Source organism: Hoplias malabaricus, chromosome 10, assembly GCF_029633855.1.
Source record: "Hoplias malabaricus isolate fHopMal1 chromosome 10, fHopMal1.hap1, whole genome shotgun sequence".
NCBI lineage: Eukaryota > Metazoa > Chordata > Actinopteri > Characiformes > Erythrinidae > Hoplias > Hoplias malabaricus.
Genome location: NC_089809.1, coordinates 16,026,884 through 16,038,832, shown reverse-complemented (window position 1 = coordinate 16,038,832; position 11,949 = coordinate 16,026,884).

Sequence of the window (11,949 nt, the reverse complement as noted above, 5' to 3'; positions counted from 1 at the left end):
TGCTATTGTGCTCCTGAATGGAGAATTGATGCAGGTGGTAATTTGTTGCTGGTAAGTGGGTAAAAGCACAATACAAGTCTATACATTAAATGCTGCAGTTCACATTATTAGGACTGTCTTTGTGTATGACACCAATATTAAAAATGAATACACTGGCTTATGACTGAGAGCTTTGAATTCATCTGTGGTTCTGTATTCTGACACTCAGTGGATGAATATGCAGGCTTTAAGTGTAATCATTTTAATGGGGCCTGGGGAAATGATAGTAACCCGTATTCCTCTTTGGCTTTGTCGACAAGATACCACCACTCGATTGTAATGCATAAAGTGTTTCCACTTTGCCCTCCAATCACCATGGCACATCAGCAGTGCCCTCGCAGAGCCCGGCAGCAGTGACATGCATCCATTTGGAAGAGTGTTAATGTGTGTACACATTTTCTTGAATCTCTTGGCACCACCTGGCACACATACACACTTTGCTTTCTCTCCAAAGAAAGCCACTTGTTTTCAAACTGGCCCATGAAGGGCTGCTAAGGGTAGGGGAGGGGTGGTCTCATGGGCAAACACTAAAGGTTACTATGCTCATTCCGCATTAAATATCAAGGACAGCAGTAATTACAGCACCCTGTTGTCAGGTTCCAGCTGCATGGTGGGCTACGCCATTTATCTGACCTTGGGAATGGCTGAAAATGGCTGGTCTGGGTGATGGAGGGGGTCATTTGGAATGGATGTACTGGTGCCGCTGCACTGTGGTTAATTACTCTGCGTTCACTACGCTGACTGTAATTGCATGTCAGAAACTGCCCTTGTTCTAGAAACATAAGAGTGCAATGAGGGCAGACCGATTTATTTCTGGGTCTATTGAGAAGAGTTTATAGCACTACAGTGACTACGTGAAGGTGTATAATCTTATAAGATTGGGACCAAGTAAGAGGTCAGCAACTCTGTTTAACATTTTAAAATTTAAGGACCTCTCAGCAGATATACAGTACTCATGAAAATTGCCTTTCATGATTATAAAATTCTGAGGATGTTTCCTCACCATTTGCTAGGTCTTCACTCTATTTGTGTGCTCAAAACTGGCATGTGTTTATGAAGCACCGGTGTCTGTAAATTAGTAACAAAGAAAAAACAAGCATCACAGTCCACAATGCTAGGCTCTCTCTCTCTCTCTCTCTCTCTATCTATCTATCTATCTATCTCTATCTCTCTCTCTATCTCTCTCTACTCATGGCAAAAAAATAGCATTTTAAAAGCCTTTAAACAATGAACAGACCTCCAAACTTGAAAAACTGTTCTATTCGTGCTCCATGGGTGTTTAATATACCATTCCAGCTTAAAAGACACAGAGCTTCTGAAAATAAATAACAGAGAAATGTGTTTCTCCACAACTGTAGCTGCTGGCTTTAATAAACTTAAACATTAATTAATAATTTCACTTCATATAATCATGAATCCACCAGTACAAAATTTGTGTAAATACAGTTTTATTAACAGTTTTGTTAATACAATTTGATGCACAACAAACTGCCAGAGCACTTTCTAGAAATTTCTAGATTCTAGTGTAGTACTGGTTTTATCATGTTCAGGAAAGCTACCTTCCAAAAGACTTTATCTTATCCTAATCAAAGCTACTTCATCCATCTAAAGCAGAATGAACTAAGCAGAGCTAAGAAGAGTTCTGTTCAGTTCAAGTTCCTGGAACTCTACTGGAGGGATGGAGTCTAATATGTTGGTCCAAACCCTCTCATCAGTGTTACTTTTGCATAAAATTTGGTAACTGTGAAGGCCACTGCATATGATTAACAACAATTTCATTCTCAATAAATCATTGCTGACTGATCATGCTCTATTGTTGGGGTCATCTAAGTAAAGATCACATTCATCAGAAAAGAAATATATCATCATAAGATAAAATGTAATCAGTCAGGTTGATAAGTAATTATTCCAGGAATCTCATTTTTTTTTGTTTGTTTTAACCCCCCCCCTAAATCTAGTCTATACCCTATATTGAGTTTGTAAAGCCCTCAATGTCACTGCTGAACTGAGAACAGCCCAACAACCAAAAATCTCCAGCCATCAGTGTCCTGTGTCCATTGATGAAGGACTAGAGGACAACCAACACAAACTGCCAAACTGCATCAACAGTTGAGCTACTGTCTCTGACTTTACATCTACAAGAGGGACCAATGAGTTGTGTCTAACATAATAGACACCATGTCTAAAATCAAGAGCAGTACTGCTGTGTCTGATCAACTTGTACCAGTAAAACACACACTAACACACAACACATGACAATGAGTGTAGATAACGTCAGTAATCCTAATCCAGTGATCATTCAGTGTATAAAGTAACGTAGCAATAATGAATTTGTCATAAATACTAGACATACTAGACACAAGACATAAATACTAGAGAACCTTCCAAGAGGGTTCTTTAAAAGACCTAGTATAGACCAGTGAGTCTGATGGTTCTATATGTATAACAATGTAGCTTTAGTAGCATTTTTTTCCATCATTTTTAAGCATAGCGTTTTAATGGTTAACCTGAAGAATCCAAACCTAGAAGATGTTTAGAGAGACAGAGAGAGAGAGAGATAGAGAGAAAGAGAGAGAGATAGAGAGAGAGGCAGAGAGAGAGAGAGAGAGCGAGAGAGACACTTTTGCAATTGACCACCCTGTAATTAACACCATTCCATTGCACAACCCTGCGAGTGCTAATAGTGGAGCTAGTCACTGTTTCTGTGTGGGTGTGAATTGTTGTCGCGCCATTGTGGGTGGTGCTGAGTGTTCAAATATAGTCCCCCGCAGTGGCAGCCAAGGAATGTGGCCTGTCTCTAGTTCGGACGTGCCAGGGACTTTATTAAACGCTGAGAATGATCAGGGCAACCGTGCTGGGAACATTTAAGCTTTTGCAACCGTGGCTCAGATCTATGTTAGCATGGATGGTAAACAGCTGATAGCATTGTTAGCAAATGGACAGACCCCCCAGGACGGAGAGCACTGCTCTATTCCAGGCCTACTGACCCACATTTCACACCTCCATTCAGAAAGTCCCAGAGATCTGTGTGCTGGTGCCTAAGCCTGGGCCGCTAATTAAGTCGGGAGCTAGTCCAGAGCTGTCACAACTTTGTCAGAAGGTTCCACTGTGGCCTTCGCTTGATTTACAGTTCACTCCCCTGCAGCGTGGCCTTATATCACATTCTACAGTCCCATAACTCCAATGAGGAAAGCAGAAGTCACTATATACACAGCCACAGTAAAAGAACTATGAGATATTTGAGTGTACATGACAGATTTAGGAGTTTAAAACAAGCACAGAAAGGTCAGAATCTTAGTCTGAGATGCAGGAAATAATGTCAAGGCAGATTTTTTTTGTGTGGTTATTTTGTGGTTATTTGATCATGTATGACCTGCCTTTTATTGTACAACACTGTAAAAATATTCATAGATTTTATGGTGGAAAAATCTCAAGTCATAGCTTAAAACTGTAAACTCTAAAAATGTTTGAACAAATTTCTGTAACAAAGACTAATTTATATATATTTCCTGAAAAGATAATTCCAATTTTAAATACCCTTGCACTGTTTTCAGAAATATTCTGTAAATATTATATAACTCCAAAATATCACTGTTAAATACCCAAACCATTATGGGTGTTTCAAGTGGCTGGGACTCTCTGTGGGGCTCTGAACATGCTTAGTGGCTCCCATTTTCCTGTGGTTTTCAGGGTGTATTTGGGATTTTTCATTGTGTTTGGGGATTTTTCGTGTTGGGGTTGCACTGGGAGTGATAATTTTTTGTATTTGTGAGTGTGAGTGTGTAAGGAGTTGAAGTGTGACAATGTGTGTGTTGGTGATGGGAGGCCACCGTCAGCTTGTGCTTAAGCTTGTCATAATCCAAACCCAATTGTTGCCTTTGATACATTTTTTTTTTCATAAAATTCAGAGGACTTTTTCTCAAATTTCCTACTCTCCAGTCTGTTTACATGCTCGAAAACTCCCTAATGTGTCTTTACAAAGCCCCAGTGTCTGTAAATGAGTTAAAAAAATGGCTAGGCTTCCACTCTCTGCTCACGGTTGAAAAACAGCTACTTCATAGATGGGTAATAATGACTTACTTTTGCTGTAGAAAAAACTTACTCTAAATTTGGGAAAATGTGTAGACAAGTTAAACCTCAGCCATGTACAAACAGTCATTTTTCTTTCCCCTCAAACATACCATTCCACCTTAAAAGATACAGAGCTTCTGAACATAAACAAAGGCATTGCCTTTAACCAGGAAATCAGCAGTATTAATATCTTTTAACTGTAATTGTAAGACTATACCATATTTATTAAAGTAACATTTTAACAACCACACTTTTTTAACTGAAACTACTTTGGTTTTTCTCAATATATTTTTCCACACTATTCTAAGCAAAATCTTGACTCTAAATTTTACAGTTGCCAAAAAACATAGTGTAGCTGCCAGTATTTTACTATGACTTTAATATGGATTTTTTTTTATTAATTTTTTTTTTGCAACAGGTTCTCCAGTAAATCTATTTTATATTAGTGCCAGCTGCAGTAATTATATTCAATAGCAATATTCATTCATTCATTCATTCATTATCTGTAACCGCTCATCCAGTTCAGGGTCGCGGGGGGTCCAGAGCCTACCTGGAATCATTGGGCGCAAGGTGGGAATACACCCTGGAGGGGGCGCCAGTCCTTCACAGGGCAACACACACATTCACTCACACCTACGGACACTTTTGAGTCGCCAATCCACCTACCAATGTGTGTTTTTGGACTGTGGGAGGAAACTGGAGCACCCAGAGGAAACCCATGCGGACACGGGGAGAACACACCAACTGCTCACAGACAGTCACCCGGAGCGGGAATCGAACCCACAACCTCCAGGCGCTGTGTGACTGCGACACTACCTGCTGCACCACCGTGCCACCCTCAATAGCAATATACATTAAGAAAAATATTCTGATGTAAAAAGGTCTGTCTTACCATGACCAAAGTTTTTGATCATTGCTGGACCATACAAATTCTTTGATTTTCTGAAACACTCACATAAACATTACTGGAACATTTGGGGCCAGTTTCCCAGTTCCAGTTTAAGCCCGTGTCTAGACTAAGTGACTAAATTGGATTTGTTATAGTTAAACACCATTGGCAATGCAGTATAGTTTATTTCAACAGAAGCCAGCCCCATTGATCAGCACACAGTAACATGGTCTTGGATTTATCAAAGACTCATCTGCATATGTAGATATCAGTATTGATAAAGCCATTATTGTGATAACTATTAACATACAATACACTTTGTATCCTTAGTTTAGTTCTTACTTGAAGATGTTGAGAACACTACAGGGACAACATTCAGCTATTCAGCTCGTCCTCAACATGAAATCTTCAGCACAGTTCTGATATTATCAGTAACCCTGAAGTCATTTCAGTGGCTTACAGACATGTGGAAGCAGCATGGGATCACTATTAAACCCCACCTGGGTAGCTCGCTGTCAGCCATGATTTGTGGTGTTGTCGTCTTTGCTGTTGTTTTCTAGCAGAACCACTGGGCCTTGTGGGAAATGGAGTTTAGTGTTCGCAGTGTGTTTTTCTCTTTCTTCATCCCCTGGAGGAAGACTGGCGAGTCTTCATCCATTAGCGCTCAGACGGCTGAGGTGAGCAGTGTCGTGGATGTGGACACACTCAACTTCCTTTCGGCCACTGTGACAGTAAAGCCATATCTGGCTGTTCTCTGGGGCACAAGCACCCGTCTCCAGCTGGCCGCTGTCTGGCAGGGACGCTCCTCCATCCCCGCTAACGGTTCTTTCCATGGGGAACCAGGCTTAATAAACCATCTAGAGATTGAGCAGAACCGACTTTCAGAAGTGGTTAAGCATAACATGACATAATACAGATAAATATAAACATTTGTAGGTTTTTACTTTGCTAACCAAGCTTTTATGATATCTGTAGAAAAGCTTTGCCTATAGAATGGATACTACTGAGCTATGGAGCAGTGAAACTACACTCTCTGGATCCTATAAACTTGGGATTACTAATTACAAAACTAATATAAAACTGCACTACCCTTGTGGCTGAATGCAATCAGATTCCTACAGCAATGTTTCAACACGTAGTATAAAAACATAACAATAATTATTCCCCCTTTTACCTTGTTCCTGTTCTGTACAGCAGTTGGGAGATTTCAAGGCCATTTAGACCTCCTTCCACTTTCTTCAAATCCTAGTTACTAAATGTACAGTTGATCTTAAAGTGTCTTTGTGCATATTTGTAATTTGAAATTGAAATATGGGGTGGCACAGTGGCGCAGTAGGTAGTGTCGCAGTCACACAGCTCCACATATGCAGATGAGTCTTTGATAAATCCAAGACCATGTTACTGTGTGCTGATCAATGGGGCTGGCTTCTGTTGAAATGAACAATACTGCATTGCCAATTGTGTTTAACTATAACAAATCCAGTTTAGTCATTTAGTCTAGACACGGGCTTAAACTGGAACTGGGAAACTGGCCCCAAATGTTCCAGTAATGTTTATGTGAGTGTTTCAGAAAATCAAAGAATTTGTATGGTCCAGCAATGATCAAAAACTTTGGTCATGGTAAGACAGACCTTTTTACATCAGAATATTTTTCTTAATGTATATTGCTATTGAGGGTGGCACGGTGGTGCAGCAGGTAGTGTCGCAGTCACACAGCGCCTGGAGGTTGTGGGTTCGATTCCCGCTCCGGGTGACTGTCTGTGAGCAGTTGGTGTGTTCTCCCCGTGTCCGCATGGGTTTCCTCTGGGTGCTCCAGTTTCCTCCCACAGTCCAAAAACACACATTGGTAGGTGGATTGGCGACTCAAAAGTGTCAGTAGGTGTGAGTGAATGTGTGTGTTGCCCTGTGAAGGACTGGCGCCCCCTCCAGGGTGTATTCCCGCCTTGCGCCTAATGATTCCAGGTAGGCTCTGGACCCACTGCAACCCTGAACTGGATAAGTGGTTACAGATAATGAATGAATGTGAAATATTCTCCTATTCTTGTCATTTTCTGGTAACTTTTGCATAGTACTAAAATAAGTAATGTAATTTTATTCAACAACAACAACAAATAAAAACAATCTTAAATTTAGTTTGAAAATGGCAAGCGAGGAGAATTTATTTGTCTCTGCATTGGTTATGAGCTCCAGCAAAGAAAAAGTGCTGTAAAAGCATGTGCTTGGATTTGTTGTGTTCGTGGGGATAATATTGTATCCAAATTTGTACTCCAAATGAGTTTTGGTTTAGAGGATTTAAAGTTGGTGATTTCTATGTTAGCGATTGTGGATGTTTATTTATTTATTAATAAAATGACAATTGTCATTTTAATACTACACAACTCTTGCCATAAAATGATGAGTCAGAATATTTGAAATTTATTTGAAATTATAAGTTACATAACGTAATACTTCAAAAAGTATAAATAGCCAGGTCCTGGTCACCAGGTTTTAGCTAGTTATAAGAAACATAAAACAGTAGAGCTCTTTACTGAAGGCAAAAATATATGTTAGCCCCTGTTAAAAGCGTCAAATAATATATATTGTGGTGACACTGGGCTATGCGTAGTTGTCAGTTTGTATTCTTCCACAATTCCCCCTTGGCCACCCTTGACGGTTAAACACAGAAATATATAACTTCATAGAGTATCACTGTGAATGTAGTACATAAATATTACTATATACCTACTATACACAATGTAGCCCACTACACTGGCCTTTGTTTTCAGCATTAAAACGTGAACTGAATTGTCCAATATGGAATTGTATTACAGGAAAAAAATGTAAATGTATTCAGTTCATGCAGCTTTTAAACACATTACTGCTACACAAAAGCCCTGCTGTGACGTCTGAGCAAATGACATCAATTTTAACTGAAGTAGGTTAAACATGACACATTTTGGCACATCATGGCAATGCTGAAGAGCATTTAATAAACTGAGCTAACCCTTATCCATCTGCTCGCTCTGTCTCTCTCTCTCCTTTCACCCTCCCTCTTTCTCCTGAGGGGAGCATAGTCTCGGTTGCAGCATCATTCATTTCCTGAAGAATGTGAGGCAGAGGGCTCTTGCCACTGCAGGCCAGGTCACAAGATATGAGTGAGTCATTTTCAGCAGAACACAGGTGTTTACTCACGCACACGCACACACACACACACACACACACACACACACACATACACACACACGCACAGCAAGCACTGCTCAAACATTTTCAGAGGTTCTTGTAAAGCGTCAACAAAACACATTTATAGGACCTATACACTGTCAAAACAACCATTAACCACAAACACCTTAATTGAACTCATATTTCTGCTTTTATTGAAAATGTGAAAAATTCTGTATTGTAAAAGACAAGGTGCCAGATGCTATTTTTTTCTGAGTAGTGAAAAGCATAAAAAGAATGGTATTTTACTGAGAGAGAATTATTAGTGCAATATTAGGAACAATATGAACCACCACATCTGAGCTGTTTGCTGTTGGGCTTATGATTCTTTATGGGGCTCAAGTGCTGTAGATCTGAAATATACATCCCTGGTGCTATAGTGTTAATATGTAAAGGTGTTAATGGCTTGGCTGAGTTTACACAGCGTGTCAGTCATCTGTTTTATTGGCTGGATTTTGTGCCAGCTCACTGCAAAACACTGTGCTGAAGAAGTCCCTGCATATTACTGCAGCATACAGTCTGTAACACAGTAGGTAGTCAGGGTCACACCTAAACCTGTGTCCAGAGAACATTTACACAGCGTGTGCAGACTGGGCTGGGCCATGACAAAAGATCAGAATGCTTTAGTCATGGGAAAGTAAAATAATAAAAGGCTCAGAGGGTTTTGTGGTTCCATTTACCATTGGAGTGAGACAACAGGCGTTAAAGCAGCAGTACAGGAAAATAACTGATGACACATTGCCCAAACATATGATATCATATTCCAAAGTCCATGGTTTCATCAGGGTATTACAGTACAGGGCTTGGGCTGGGTTACTCAGACTGAATGTTTGTGCTTGTGAGAACGTACACACAGGCAATATGTCTCATCATGTGCTTACTTGGATTCCAAACAACTGAATTTAATCCAGCTCATTTTTATAGTGCAATTTTTACAGACACAGTTGCTACAAAGTAGCTTTGTTTCGCTGAACGATCAGTGGATTAGGAACACCTACCTTGTAGCTACACTCAATGAAAATTTTATCTGTAGTCCACCTGTTTCTTTGCATACTTTCCCTGCTTTTCAATGGTCAAGACCCTCACAGAACAAGTATGGTTTGAGTAGTGGATTATTTGGTAGTCTGTGTTGCGCTGATACGATTGGATCAGACACAGCAGTGCTGAAGGAGTATTAAAGCCCTCAGTGTTACTGCTGGATAGTCCACCAACCACAAATATCCAGCCAACAGTGTTCTGTGGGCAGCAACAGATGAGCTATTGTCTCTAAGTTTACATCTACAAAGTGGACAAAATTAGTTAGGTGTGTCTAACAGAGTGGACAGTGAGTGAACACAGTGTTAGAAAACTTTTACCAAAACAACACACCAAAAAAAATTATCATCATATCAATGTCACTGCAGCTCTGAGAACGATCCACCACTCAAATCATACTTACTCTGTGGGGGTCCTTACCAATGGAAAAACAGTTGGGTTAGAAAGTATGCAGAGAAACTGGTGGACTACAGTCTGTAAGTACAGAACTACAAAGTACTCCTGTATGGTCAGCAAAGCTGATAAAATGGACAATGAGTGTAGATACAAGGTAGGGGTTTCTAATTCAGTGATGGTTAAGTGTAGAATTCCAGGTCCAAAAAACTCTCCCACAGAACAAGAGGAAGAACCACTAATAGGAACCTAGACACAAACTCTCTCAGAACAAGAGAAAGAACCACTGAGCAGAACCAAAAGACCCAAAGGGGCACCTACCTTCCTCTGATGGACCCTAGAGCAAAGCAATAAAACAACAGAGCAGGGGAAGCCATGACCTGCAGCTCTCGCAAAAAGTTTGGAATTATTGTTTTGAACAGCATGAGATCACCTAAGCCACCTCCTCATTCAATATGGTATTTATAAAATATTTATAGGGATTTTCCCCCTTTGCCATAATGATATCAGACTGAAGATCTATTTGTTTACATTCCGCCCACATACACATTAATGAGGTGAGCTACTGATGTAAGTGTACTAGTTCTGAAACACAAGCACCACTCCAACTCATCCCAAAGATACTGGACTCATCTCCAACACTCCACTGTGGTAACATTTACCTCCTCTGAAGTTACACACCAGTGTCAGTTTGAGCCTTAGCTGAAGATTTTGTCTTCATTCTGCCTTCAGTAAATGAGGCTGAATGAACTTTGCTCTCACAGTCAGAAGGGAAAACACTTGTTAAATGTGTCACTCAAGCCTGATCCCAGAGTTTACTCCAACTGCTCGTGCCCAAAGCAAAAGTTTCTCCAGATTAGCCAAGCCTCATGATGCAGAAACGTTGCTGGTTCGTTAGTGTTTGCATTTAGGGATGTGTTCACTTTTCCCCCATTGTTACTGAGACAAAGGGGCCTCCAGAAAAAAAAGAGAAGGGGGGGATCTCATTTGAACGTCTTATCGTGATTGGTTAAATGACTGGCCATGTTATTACAAATTCAACTGCCTCCAAAATCTCATTCTAATTCTGTTTCCTGTCATTACTCCTAATTCTGTTTCACTTGATGGAGTTGGAAGAAATGTTGCCATGGCGATGAAATTATTAATTCGCCTGTTCTCCCCCAGCACATCCCAAAAATGAATGAGTGCACAGAAGCACTACATTACGAAGATAAGATGAATGCGTGTTATTGTGTTAGATTTATAGAATGAGATAATGGGATAATAAAGGTTGCAGCCTAATGAGGCAGAAGGAGCAGGACTGGATGTGACAACTCTGTTTACATGTCTCCATCCAGCTCCAATGCGTTTTGTCACGGGTTGTTTGGTTTTGTTTACATGGCCCTAACAGCATCCTCTTCCATGTCATTTGGTAAATTGGTGACTAAATAATGGCTGAGGGAAAATATGTGTCGAAAAAAAAAAACATATCTGTCTATGTTTTTATGTTCTATACTGGATTCCTAACACTCTTCATCACTCTGCTTCTTTCTGAAGAGAAGGAAGGTATCAAAACTAAGCCCATGTAATTTCTTTTGACAAACATGGCATAAGGCGCACTATAACTTCTTTCCATTCATTTAGGTCTGCTGTGTCACATCATTTAGTTTTTTGGCCACAAGCAATTACAATGTGTCGGTCAGAAAATGTCACAGATGTAACTGGTTTAGAGGGAGTAAAACCAAAACCAAAAAAAGAGGGACAACAGGGTAATGAGCTAATGGCCATTGACCAGGTCAACAGTGAGAAAGACTGACAAGTTTTTTTTTTTTGTTTTTTTTTTTTTTTTGACAAAAAATGCAGAGTTTAATACTATAATATTTGATATTTTTATTATTTCAGCATGTTTACTTTTGTCTTTTGTTTATTAAACCATGATCATGACACATCCTCTTCTGTAGTGCAGTGTGACATACATCTGAGTGAAGCATAGAATTGCAGGTCTCTGATCAAGCTGATTAGTTTCTCTCAATGACGGATGAGGGAGGAGAAACCATATTAATGGACGTTATTATTATTGTATTTCCCGCTACCACGGTGATGCAATTAAAAAAAAAAACAGCAGATGATTCAGAGACAAATAGAAATTGCTACAGTTCACTCAAAGGCCTGTTGTCTGTTGTTTATTAAACCAGTGATCATGACACATCCTCTTCTGTAGTATGACGTACATCTGAGTGAAGCACAGCATCACAGGTCTCTGATCGAGCTGATTAGTTTCTCTCAATGACAGATGAGGGAGGTGAAAATTATATTGGTCATTTTATTATGAAATCAAAAAA